This window comes from Rousettus aegyptiacus, unplaced genomic scaffold (genome assembly GCF_014176215.1).
Source record: "Rousettus aegyptiacus isolate mRouAeg1 unplaced genomic scaffold, mRouAeg1.p scaffold_m13_p_16, whole genome shotgun sequence".
NCBI classification, from domain to species: Eukaryota; Metazoa; Chordata; class Mammalia; order Chiroptera; family Pteropodidae; genus Rousettus; species Rousettus aegyptiacus.
Genome location: NW_023416291.1, coordinates 20,709,294 through 20,719,902, shown reverse-complemented (window position 1 = coordinate 20,719,902; position 10,609 = coordinate 20,709,294). Strand labels below are relative to the sequence as shown.

At 42.9% G+C, this 10,609-nt stretch overlaps 1 long non-coding RNA gene across 2 annotated transcripts; it reads left to right on the top strand.

Moving 5' to 3' along the window:
* Nucleotides 1-10,234, top strand: LOC118612431. Of its 2 annotated transcripts, XR_004954879.1 has the most exons (5): nt 1-334; nt 2,177-2,302; nt 2,408-3,292; nt 7,068-7,277; nt 9,061-10,234. It is a non-coding gene; the product is annotated as an uncharacterized LOC118612431 (long non-coding RNA). The 2 variants fall into 2 exon arrangements; XR_004954880.1 differs by lacking the exon at nt 2,408-3,292.
* The last annotated feature ends 375 nt before the right edge of the window (nt 10,235-10,609 follow it).

Below are 10,609 nucleotides of genomic sequence, written 5' to 3'. Positions count from 1 at the left end.
TACACACTGCCACACAACTGCTAGACCAGCTCCTGGAAGCTGGCTCATCCCATGTGAACTGAGGCCCTAGTGTGGGTTTGCGTTTATGGGCAGAGGCCTGTGGGGAGATGGTCCAGCTGTCCTAGGCTTCTGCTTGGCTGTGTTGCATTGTTGGTCGGGGAGACAAGAAGGCCATCTCTAGAGAATTGCAATTGAGGATACAGGAAGAGACTTGAGGGAATGTGGTGAGAAAAGAAAATCTGCCCTGAGTTGGTGGCCTATCACCCAAGCCTGGAATTAGGATTGACAAGTCAGGGATGAGCAAAATTGAGGACTACAAGGTTGCCAATCAAGTGTAAGTGTGGCATAGCCTGGGGCGGGGCTGTGGGGCAGCTTGGGTTTTCCAGAAGCAGATGCTGAGAAGGAGTCTGGAGTGCGAGTAGTTTATTAGGAATTAGCATCCGTGAAGGAAAGGGGAGGGAAACAAGGTTGTGCAGAGGAAGAAGTGACAGCGTGACGCGTGCCCGGTGCAGCTCTGGCGAGCCCAGTGGGGAGCTCTGCGCGAGCACTGCGCATGAGCACTGCTCCTCCTGGGCAGACGTGGCTGGGTCTTTACACCCCGTCTACTTAGTCCACGGATGCAGCGTGCCCTGGAAAGGTGTGACCTCGGGTGTCGTAAACTTCTGCGGTTGAGGCAGACCCTGAAGGACCTGAGAGCAGGTGGCCATGTGTTGACCATGCTTCCTACATCTGGGCCACAGTCTTTCCTGAAAGGGGGTCCGGGTGGTGCATCTCCATGTCCACCCCAGGATGTTATATTTCTATTTAAAGTTAGGTGTGGTCACAGATTTAAGGGACCCAGGCCTGGTACGGACTTTGCTACTCATTAGTGGCGTGTGACCCCTGGCATATCTTTTTCCCTCCCCTGGACTCACTGCTCTCTGCTGTAAAAGTAAGAGTGGAATTATTAGAGCCAGCCTCCAAGGCACTTCCTGGCTCACAAAATTACCTGAGCTGAGAAGACTTTTCTGCCTCTTAGAGTGAGTTGAATTAAGGAGTTTTTGCTCTTGGTTGGGGATATTTGTCACAGACTGTTCAAAGTAACCTAGAATACCCCCTGGAGAATGTTTTAAGTGGAACTACAGAAGAATTTGCTGTGACTGTTAAGTGGCTAAAGAACAGAGAACCCCTACTGAGACATCGGATGCTGCTTGTCACACTTGAGAAAGATTTAGCTTTGCCATCAGTAGGACGGAGCGCCTAGGTTTGTGGTTAATAACTGCAGTGTGTGTACTTCGCCTTTATGGAGAATGTTTTGTGTCTTTCCCATTCTTTGGATTTTACTCCCTTCCTGAAAACCCTTCACTGGCCTCTTTTGTATCTTGTAAGCATCAACTTAAAATTACACATTTGCCGTGGAAGGTTGTTTGAAACGAATGGATTATCAGTAGCTTTCCATTATTCTTATCTCCTGTTCCGAAGGCAATTAAAAGATGGCTGAGCCATCACAGTGATTTCAAGCGCTTTATCCAGTTATCTGTGGTATTTATCTTTCTCTCTGTTGCTGAATATCCTCTTTTCTTTAGTTAAGGAAATCTTGGCACCATCTGTTTCCAGCAGATTGCTGATAGGAAGGATGGCAGGTCATCCTGGGACCCACGAGTGAGTTTTCTGGGCAGTCAGGTGTAAATGAAGTTGAGGTGGGGGCCCTAGTTGGTGTCTTAGAACATTCTTCGCCTGGGTTCTCTGAGAACAGGTGGAAGATAAAGGAGGAACCAGGGATTTGGGGAAGTGCAAGTCTGCAGCAGGCAGAGATTCAGGGAGCTGGGATTCCTGCTAGGTGGGGAAAGTAGAAAGAGTCCCTTTGGGCAGAGGAAGAGCCACACCTAGGGCTGTCAGTTTTCAGCAGTGCAAGGGGAACGGGGAACTGATACCGGGGAGCATGTCCAGTTGATAATGGTCGTCTGTGTGCTAAACCCAAGTTTCCTAAAGGCGAATTCCAGACTGGATTTGAAGAAGGTGCAGGATATAGACAGAGGGCAGATGACACGAGGAAATGCCCGCGGCAGGACTGAGCCACTTAAATACGCTGAAAAACAGACCTTGGCGGGCACCAGGGCCCCAGACTGGGAACGAATGCAGATGAAAGGGGACAACTATTAGTAATCAGAAGTCCGTCCTCTCCATTTTCTGCCAGGAATCTGCGGGGTTGAACTGGGAACCACTTCAGTTCTTGAGCCAGTGGGAAAATGCCTTCGGTATGTGACTCTAGTAGCCTCCGGAAGTGGATCAGAGTGTGGAAAAGGGAATCTGGTATTCTCAGGTGCAAGAGAAGGGGAGGGGAGACGTGGTGAAGTTGTGTGGAAACTCTAAAGGGCTGTGCTAACTAACGTGTCCTCTCTTGCTTCATGTCATCGATACCCTCCAGAAACCTGGACCTCAAACCACGTGGACCCCAAGTCACTGCACAGTGCACTGTTTCCAGCGTCTCTGCCCCTCAATGAGCCCTTTAATATGTGAACTCCGACGGGAACGAGTTTCCTGCCCGCGCCTCCTGCCCCCGTCTCTCCTCCTGATTGCGTCTTCACTTGCTTCTGCAGTGGTCTTACGAAACTAGCTATGATCCCCTCCTCTGAAAACTCTGCTACCTCACTCCCCCCGCCCCCAGCCTCTCCAAGGGTGGCCGATTTCCTTAGCTAGCACTGAGCCCTGCAGCTTGCTTTCTTATTCTATGCCACCCTCTGATCTTATAGAAAGTCATCATTTAAATTTTCTGCTTCTGTGTCTTTATAACTTGTCCTTCCTATGAGAACCTCCTCCTTCCCCTCCCCCACCTCATCTATAGAATTCCCTCCATCCCTAAGGCCTTGTTCTGATGCCCCTTTTTTCCAGAAAGCTTACCAAGATTTCTTGAGCAGACTCCACCCTTTTTTTCTGCTGCCGTAGTACTATTATTGCATGTAACCCAGTTTGCCTGGTTTATTGTTTTCTTTATTCTGACTTCCCTGAGAACTGCTGGTACCTGAGGGCAGAAGCAGAGTCACTGACCTGTGGATGTCACATGGCACCTTGACACTCAAGACAGATCGTTAAAACTGTTACTGCTCTCTCCTTTGAACCTCGGGCATCCTTGATTCTCTTCCTGCATGCTGTTCCTCATGGGGACCAAGATCCCATCACCAAAATCCTGATTTTGATTCTCTGTAGGGCCAATTGCAGCCCTATAGAAGCTGTGATCTCACAAGAGCCTCATTTTCACTGTCCTGAAACATAGCATGATGACCCACCAGGGTCAGAAGGGCCAACTCATTGGGTAAGGCCCATATCCTCATTTTGCAGATGTTAGAAATGGAGGTCAATAATTACTTCTCAGAGTAAGAAGGAAATATATAATAATAAGGAAATAAGTAATAATGAAAATAAAATCACTGACAAACGAGTGCTTTATAAAAAAGGAAAGCTTAAACACCAGATGATACATTTAGATGATCCTTGGCTCATTATTTGATTTTTGGATGTTGTGGAACATATCGGTTTACCTCCACTTATCATCTATAATGTTAGAATTAAAGGTCCGCAGAAGTATTTGTCTGACCCCCCTGGATGGTGTGCAGGTGGACAGAAGTGAGTAGGCCAAGGCCGCACAGTGAGTGGGTGTCCCATAGTGTGTGTGACATAGAGCAGCCCAGATGTAGCAAGACAAGGAAGTCCTGCTTGAAGCTTGGCGTGCTGAGAGCAGGGAGGTTTCTTTCCCGAGCAGATGGACTTGGCATTTCTCCACACATTACATTGATTGCCTGGGCCATGTCTATTGACCGAATAAGTCCCCTGACTCAGTCATCCATGCCTCTTTCTAAAACGACACACATAATTGTCTTCCATGCTGCCTTTTGGGTGCCACGCTGCAGCCAGTGGACAAGTCTCGCCACATGGACAAGGACAGTGTGAAAAGGCATGGACTGAGTACAATACAAGGTCCCTTGTTGGGCCAGCTTGAAGAGTTACTGAGAAGGTTAAAAGAGATAATGGCTGCAAAATGCATGCCACAGTGCCTTACACAGAGCGAGCGTTTAATGAACATCTCCTACTGTTATGTGTGTTCATTCTCAGCCCAGAACTGTATTATGAGTTACTTTGATGTAATCTCAGAATGTACATCTGGAAGAAACTTTTGAGATCATCTAGTGTAACCTCATCAATGAGGAATTCGTGCCAGATGGTCTAGAGTCTTGCTACCCGTTGAATCAGACCTATTACATATTAATGGGATTTAAAAAAATAAGACATCCTGTTAAAATAATCTAGATACTGTTAAGTATCCTTCGGGCAGGAGTACTAACCCCTCCCCCTGTAGGTTGGGTTTGTTGGTTCTTTGTTGTGTGGAGTCCAAGCCCTCTTCTAGTGATGTGGACCCCTTGGTTGGGGCTTCACTTTTTGTGCAGCCCTGAGAAAGTCATTCCTGTTTTTTCAAGGGCAACCTTTCAGTTATTTGGAGACAAACATCATTTCTCCCCTGAGTCATCTTTCTGCCTAAAGGAGCCTGACTCCTTCTGCTGTTTATTGTAACCCATGACTTCCTGAGCCTTCACAACCTTGCTTCCCTGCCTTTGGAAAAGTTTTGGTTCATAATTAATGCAGAACCTCCTTCCTAAAAGGATTAGAGGTTGTTTATGACAACTACAGCAAAATACGGCAAGCTTTGGCTCTATTCCTAATAGAAAAGGGAAATTAGGATCAGGAAAAATGAGGAAACAAATACGAGGACTCCGAGGGTTCATGAGGTTGGTATATTCCAGCACAGAATTTGATTCTGAGCATCTGAACAGCGAAAGTAAAAAGAAAAGGGCAATAAGTCATGGTTTCTTATTGTCAAAAGAGAGGAATGTATACAGCACCGTCTTGGGAGATGTTTTTTTTTTTTTTTCCTTTAAGCTCATGCAAACCTTTTTTTTTTTTTAAATAAATTTAATTTTGGAATAATTTTAGATTTACAGAAAAGTTGCAGAGATAGTACAGTGTTCCTGTAGACTGCCTCGGTTTCCCCTAATGTTAAATCAATACTTATATGACTGTGGTACATTTGCCAAAACTAAGGAGTTAACATTAGTACATAACAACTTATTAAAGTCTAGACTTTATTGGAATGTCACCAGTTTTCCCACTAATCCTCTTTTCCTGTTCTACGCATCAATCCTAACACCACCCCGAATTTGGTCATCTGGTCTCCCTAGTGTCCCCCTGCTTCGTGACTTTCTGAGACTTCCCTTCACACAGGGTTTGGATCGTTGTTGTCCTTATTATCAGGAATACTGGATAATTTCATTAATAACAAGATTTCTAACAAAAGTGGAGCCACATTTTATGTACCATCTCTTATACTAATGCCCAATAAAAGTTGGTGTTAAAGGATTTAAAAGCACATGAGTAGAGATGATTCTGTAGCTCAGGCTAATGGGGACCAAGTAGGAAGCCTTTTGGTGGTTTAACCTGGACAAACGAAGTCAGAAATGGGTGACTCTAGGCCCTCTTTAAACACCATATCTCTTAGCAAGTCTTTCTGAAGGAGCCAGAGTTGGTGGTTCAAGGTTATAGTTCCTGACAATGGTCTGCAGTGGTGCCGTCTACATTGCTGAGTAAGGAAAGACCCTCATCTTTTGGGAAACTAGGTGATCAAACTGGGCTTTATTCACGCCGACATAAAATCAGTCCTCTTGGTTAAGTTTTAAAATTTACTCTATGTAGCTTTTCCCTCCCTCCCTCCTTCCCTCCCTCCTTCATTTCCTTCCTTATTTCCTCTCCTTCCCTTCAAACTTAGGAAATGACTGTTCTCTTTGAAAGATTTTTTTCCAAGCTGTTTTTTTTACCTGAGCGTGAGTGCACAATGAGAACTGATGCCAAGTTTAATACCCGACAGGAAGTGGGTCGTGGCAATCCTAGGGTGGTGATGTGGCAGTTGTTAATCAGGCCGGATAAAAACGGATTGTGAAAGGAATGCACTGTAATGGCCTGGAAAATGTGGAATATTCAAAAGCTGACAGTGGTCTGGTCGAACAAATCCTTCTGGCAAAGCAATCGAGTCTTCTGCCAGCATGAGAATTGTTCACTCACTACTGACAGCACACGTTGACTCACTTCACATGGTTCATTACAGAACTTTGTGACCTTGGAAAGATGATCGAGTTCTTCTGGTCTAGAAGGAAAAACATGGAGTCATTTTGGCAACGGTGTCCATATTCAGAAACCTGAGTAATATTCTAATCGCAAATGGCCCTTGAAATCCAATATTATGCGTAAACTAATGGAAAACTATTTATTATCATGTGACTTGTACATTAAATACTATGAATTCATTCAGTAATTTTTTAGTGATTTGGGGCTGCTATAACAGAATACCATAGACTGAGGAGCTTAGAAACAAGAGAAATTTATGTCTCACAGTTCTAGAGGCTGGAAATCCAAGTTCAAGGCCCCAGCAGATTTGGTGTCTGGTGCAAGCCACTTCCTGCTTTATAGGAGACCATCTTCTTACCTTGTCTTCATATGATGGGTGGGGAAAGGGAGCTCTGTGGAGTCTCTTTTACAAGGGCACTTATCCTATTCATGAGGGCTCCACACTCATGACCTAATCACCTCCAAAATGCTGTACCTCCTTACACCATCACACTGGGGATTAGATTTCAAATTATATGAATGAGGGGGGGATGTGCGTACAAACATTCACAATGTAGCAGTAATTATGGAACATTTGTGGGTGGATTGTAAAATGTGTAGAAATTTCAGTCTAATTGGAAACTATGACATATGTTTAACTCAACCAGTGTTAGAGACAGACAGATTCTCAGAGGAGGTAACACATAGCTAATCTTGAGATAAAAGAACACTCGGAAGTGAAATATAGCAGCATCGGCAAGAGTATACCACTTTGCAACAATGATGTTGGAACTATAAGCAGTCCTATCCTATTTGGTTATAAAATGTACATCTGTGAGAATGAGATTAGTAAATCAGGCTATAGAGCTTCACTTTGTCTATGACTAAAGGAGAATCATGAAGTGTTCTTGTCAGGGTATGATGTTTTTATGTTTTAGATAAATCTGGGGACCATTTGAAGGATGAATTCAATGGAAGACAGACCATATCCTGAGGACACTGGAAAGACATTGACTGGATCACACTTTTAGGACCCTGTGTCTCCTTCTCTCTGCTGAGATCATCAACTAGTAAGGAAAGCGTGGTTCTTTACTGGAGCCTGGAGGGGAACCCCAAACACATCTGGAGCTTCGAGTGTGAGACAAAATGTGGGTATGAGCCAGTAGAGGGTTGGATTTGTGGACCATTATTTGTAATACTGAGGGTAAGCGCATGAACCTGGGAGGAAGCCAGGCTTTCCAGCAGAGTCTAAGACAGAGCCTACTGATCCACAGGGCATGGACTGCTGTTTCCATTGGTCCTTGTCTCCCTCAAGGGGAACAGGAGAATTATTTTATGTGAAAACGTATTGGGAGCAGTGAAAGCCATATTTAAAGGAACATTTATAGCTTAAAATGTGTTGTAGGACAGCAGGTCCTCCACTGGTGTCGTTTTATCCAACATCATTTTAAAGGTCGCACATTCTCCCCATGTCTTTGTGGGTTTTCTCTGGGTCCTCTGGTTTCCTTCCACGTTCCAAAGATGTTAGAAAAAACAGGTCAGAAAATCATTCTCTTATTTTTATTCATCTTCCTTAAATGTATGTATAGCTCATATTTATTTTAATGTTTAATATTAGGAATGTTTGGGAGTCTTCATTTAGAAGTCTGGTCATGTTTCTGTAACTAGAAATATGCTTCAGTAATTTAACTCCATTTATATCAATTAGCCTATGGTAAAATTGGTATTGTTAAACTTCGTTTCATTAAAGTTGCAATTTTCAAGAAACTATTAATTCTGTTACACGAGGATTTACTGTATCTCCCTGGTTTACAAAGAATGTTGATGGCTTGAAAGTGGTTCCATGAAGCATAAAAACAGAAATGAAAACAATAATGTAAACAACTCAATTCTACAATTCAAATGTAGAATGTGAAAAAATGTAGAATGTGATTCTGTGGGCTGGAACAAGTACAACTGCACAATTTGTCATAAGTGGAGTGCAAATAAGTAGGATAATAATTAGAAATTGGATTTTGTTGGACAGGTAATTCATTTTCGCCCTAGTTCGTAATATGTTGTCTGCTATGAAACTTTGTCAAGTAGTGATAACAGAGCCATCAACTCTCTGCAAATGAAGTACAGAAACCTCTTTAGTAAAAATAAACCTGCAACTGATTAATTTTGTTGCTAAAGGCAGAAAAGAGACCAAAACTAGAGGCATCATTCAGAATTGCAATCTCCATAGCAAAAAGAGGTATGAGTTATATTATTGATGTGAAGCTGGTAAAACCAGCCAAGGGCTGATGATGTATATGCTTGGAAGGAAAGCATAACAAAATATTGGAAATTTTATGTAAAAAAATGATGCTATTAAAAAAAATAATGCTGTTGGACATCACAGGTAATATGCAAGAGCAATTACCATCACGCGAGAGTGGATGAAATTACTGATGTATGAAAAAGCTCTTAGTATACGTGTGATACATGCATGAGAGAGAATTGCTTTGAGACTTTTTGTCTTTTTTATCACTAAAAAAAGCACATGCTGCAGAAGATCTTTTTTATTTAATTGCTAATTAGTTCATGAGTGATGGTGTAGAATGGAAAATAAGTGTTGGCATCCTCTCTGAACATACCTAGCTGTATATAAAGTGAGGAGGACCATTTATTACTCTTCAGAGAAAAGAGATCGCTCTGTAATGTTGATCCGCACTGCTTCATTCACGGAGAGCACTTGGTGGCTAACAGTAGGCATCCTTCTTTAATCATGCCTTTCATTTTCTGTATGCTCATGCTTTGACACCTGGGGCCTTGCTGACACTGGAGAAACCGCCCCTCCCAGGGTTAGCTAATATCAAGAGAGTAAGCCCAAGTCACCTGATTGCCTTTCATATACAAACCGACCCATCTAGAGGCCGTACCCCTAACCACTTCCTTTATCATCCTCAGGTCACTCTCCATCTGCCCTAATCACTCCAGGACCAGACAGCAGACAATTAGGGACAGCCCCTGGGCTCCAGAGACTGCTGAAATTATTCGGACCAGCAAATCCTAAACCTGTTTACTCTGCCTCACCTGTTCATTCCCATGGGAACCACAGTAAAGGCTCTTGCCCACATTTCTCCCTCTTTCCTTCTGTCTCCTGGTTGACCCTGGTGCTACCTCATGTGGCCCCTCCGTGGCACAGCTTGCCCTCACCTCTTAGGATCTTTATGACTGCCTTTTCAATAGCAGTTGTCTTCTGATCTGTTGGCCTCACCATACCTGAATAATAATAAAGTCAACATTTTCAAACACATCTTGATCCTGATTCAAGGTTAATAGGAATAGTGAACATTGTGAATCTAGAGATGAGCACCTAGTACAAGTCGGTTTCCACACTGAAGTGCCCTCGGTGTCAGAAAGCGACTCTCAAGAGTTTTCGAAATCAGGAATGAAATAGAAATGTTTCTTTATGACACTGATAATGTCATACACTCCATTCCTAAGACTTCAAGTGTTTTGCTTAACCATGTATCTCAGCAATGTGTTTATTGTCTTTAGAACTTGAGCGTATTCCCTCAGGGCTGAAGTATCATGAATTTTAATATGGAGGATAAAATTCTCCATGGTGCAAATAGCTCAGTTGCATAAACTTTGTCTTTTCTCCAGCACTCACTGATTTTCTTCTCAGGGAGCAAGAAATCAATGATGTATTATTGGACATATTTTAAAATTACCTCCAAGGGGTGCAGTGGAGCATGAAAAGCTACTTTCCAAAGAGTAGATTAGGAATCCATTCAGCACCGATTCCCAAGCTGAGACTCATCCCTCTAGCGTTGAAGTGTGATATGCTTATTGACTTAGCATCTGATGGAGAGCTGAAAGAAGTCTTCAGTGAGTCATCCCTCCGTGATTCTCGTGTCCCCATTCAACCCAAACATCCAGCACTGTCTGACAGAGCCAAACTCTTGCTGCCACACTCTATAACTTACAATGGAGACTTAGAATTTTAGAATTAGAAGAAACCAGTTAGACGTAGAATCTGGCGACATGAGCTATTTATTTCATCAGGCCAGTGAGTGAACGATTTCAAACTGTCATCCCTTTCAATTGATCTGAAATAAACAGTATTGATTTTAAATGTTTTTTATTATTATTAAAATTATGATGACTCTTTTAAGAAATGACCTAAAATGTGGCCTATAATGTTGTCTGTGGAGGCCCAAAATTAGAGAAATCCTGGTTTAATGTAACGGTTCTCAAAGAATTGCTCTTCCTTTCCTTACCGTGCCAAGTACCTTTCTTTATTTCTCTAGGATCATCTCTCTCCCAAGAGGGTCTGTGTTAGTCAGGGTTCTCCAGAGAGACAGAACAAATAGGGATTTAGTTATTTATGTATTTACGTATTTATTTATTTACTCATTCATTCATTCATTCATTCATTCATTGTAATGAATTGGCTCACATGATTATGGAGGCTGATAAGTCCCTAAATCTGCTGTCGGAAGGCCTGAGA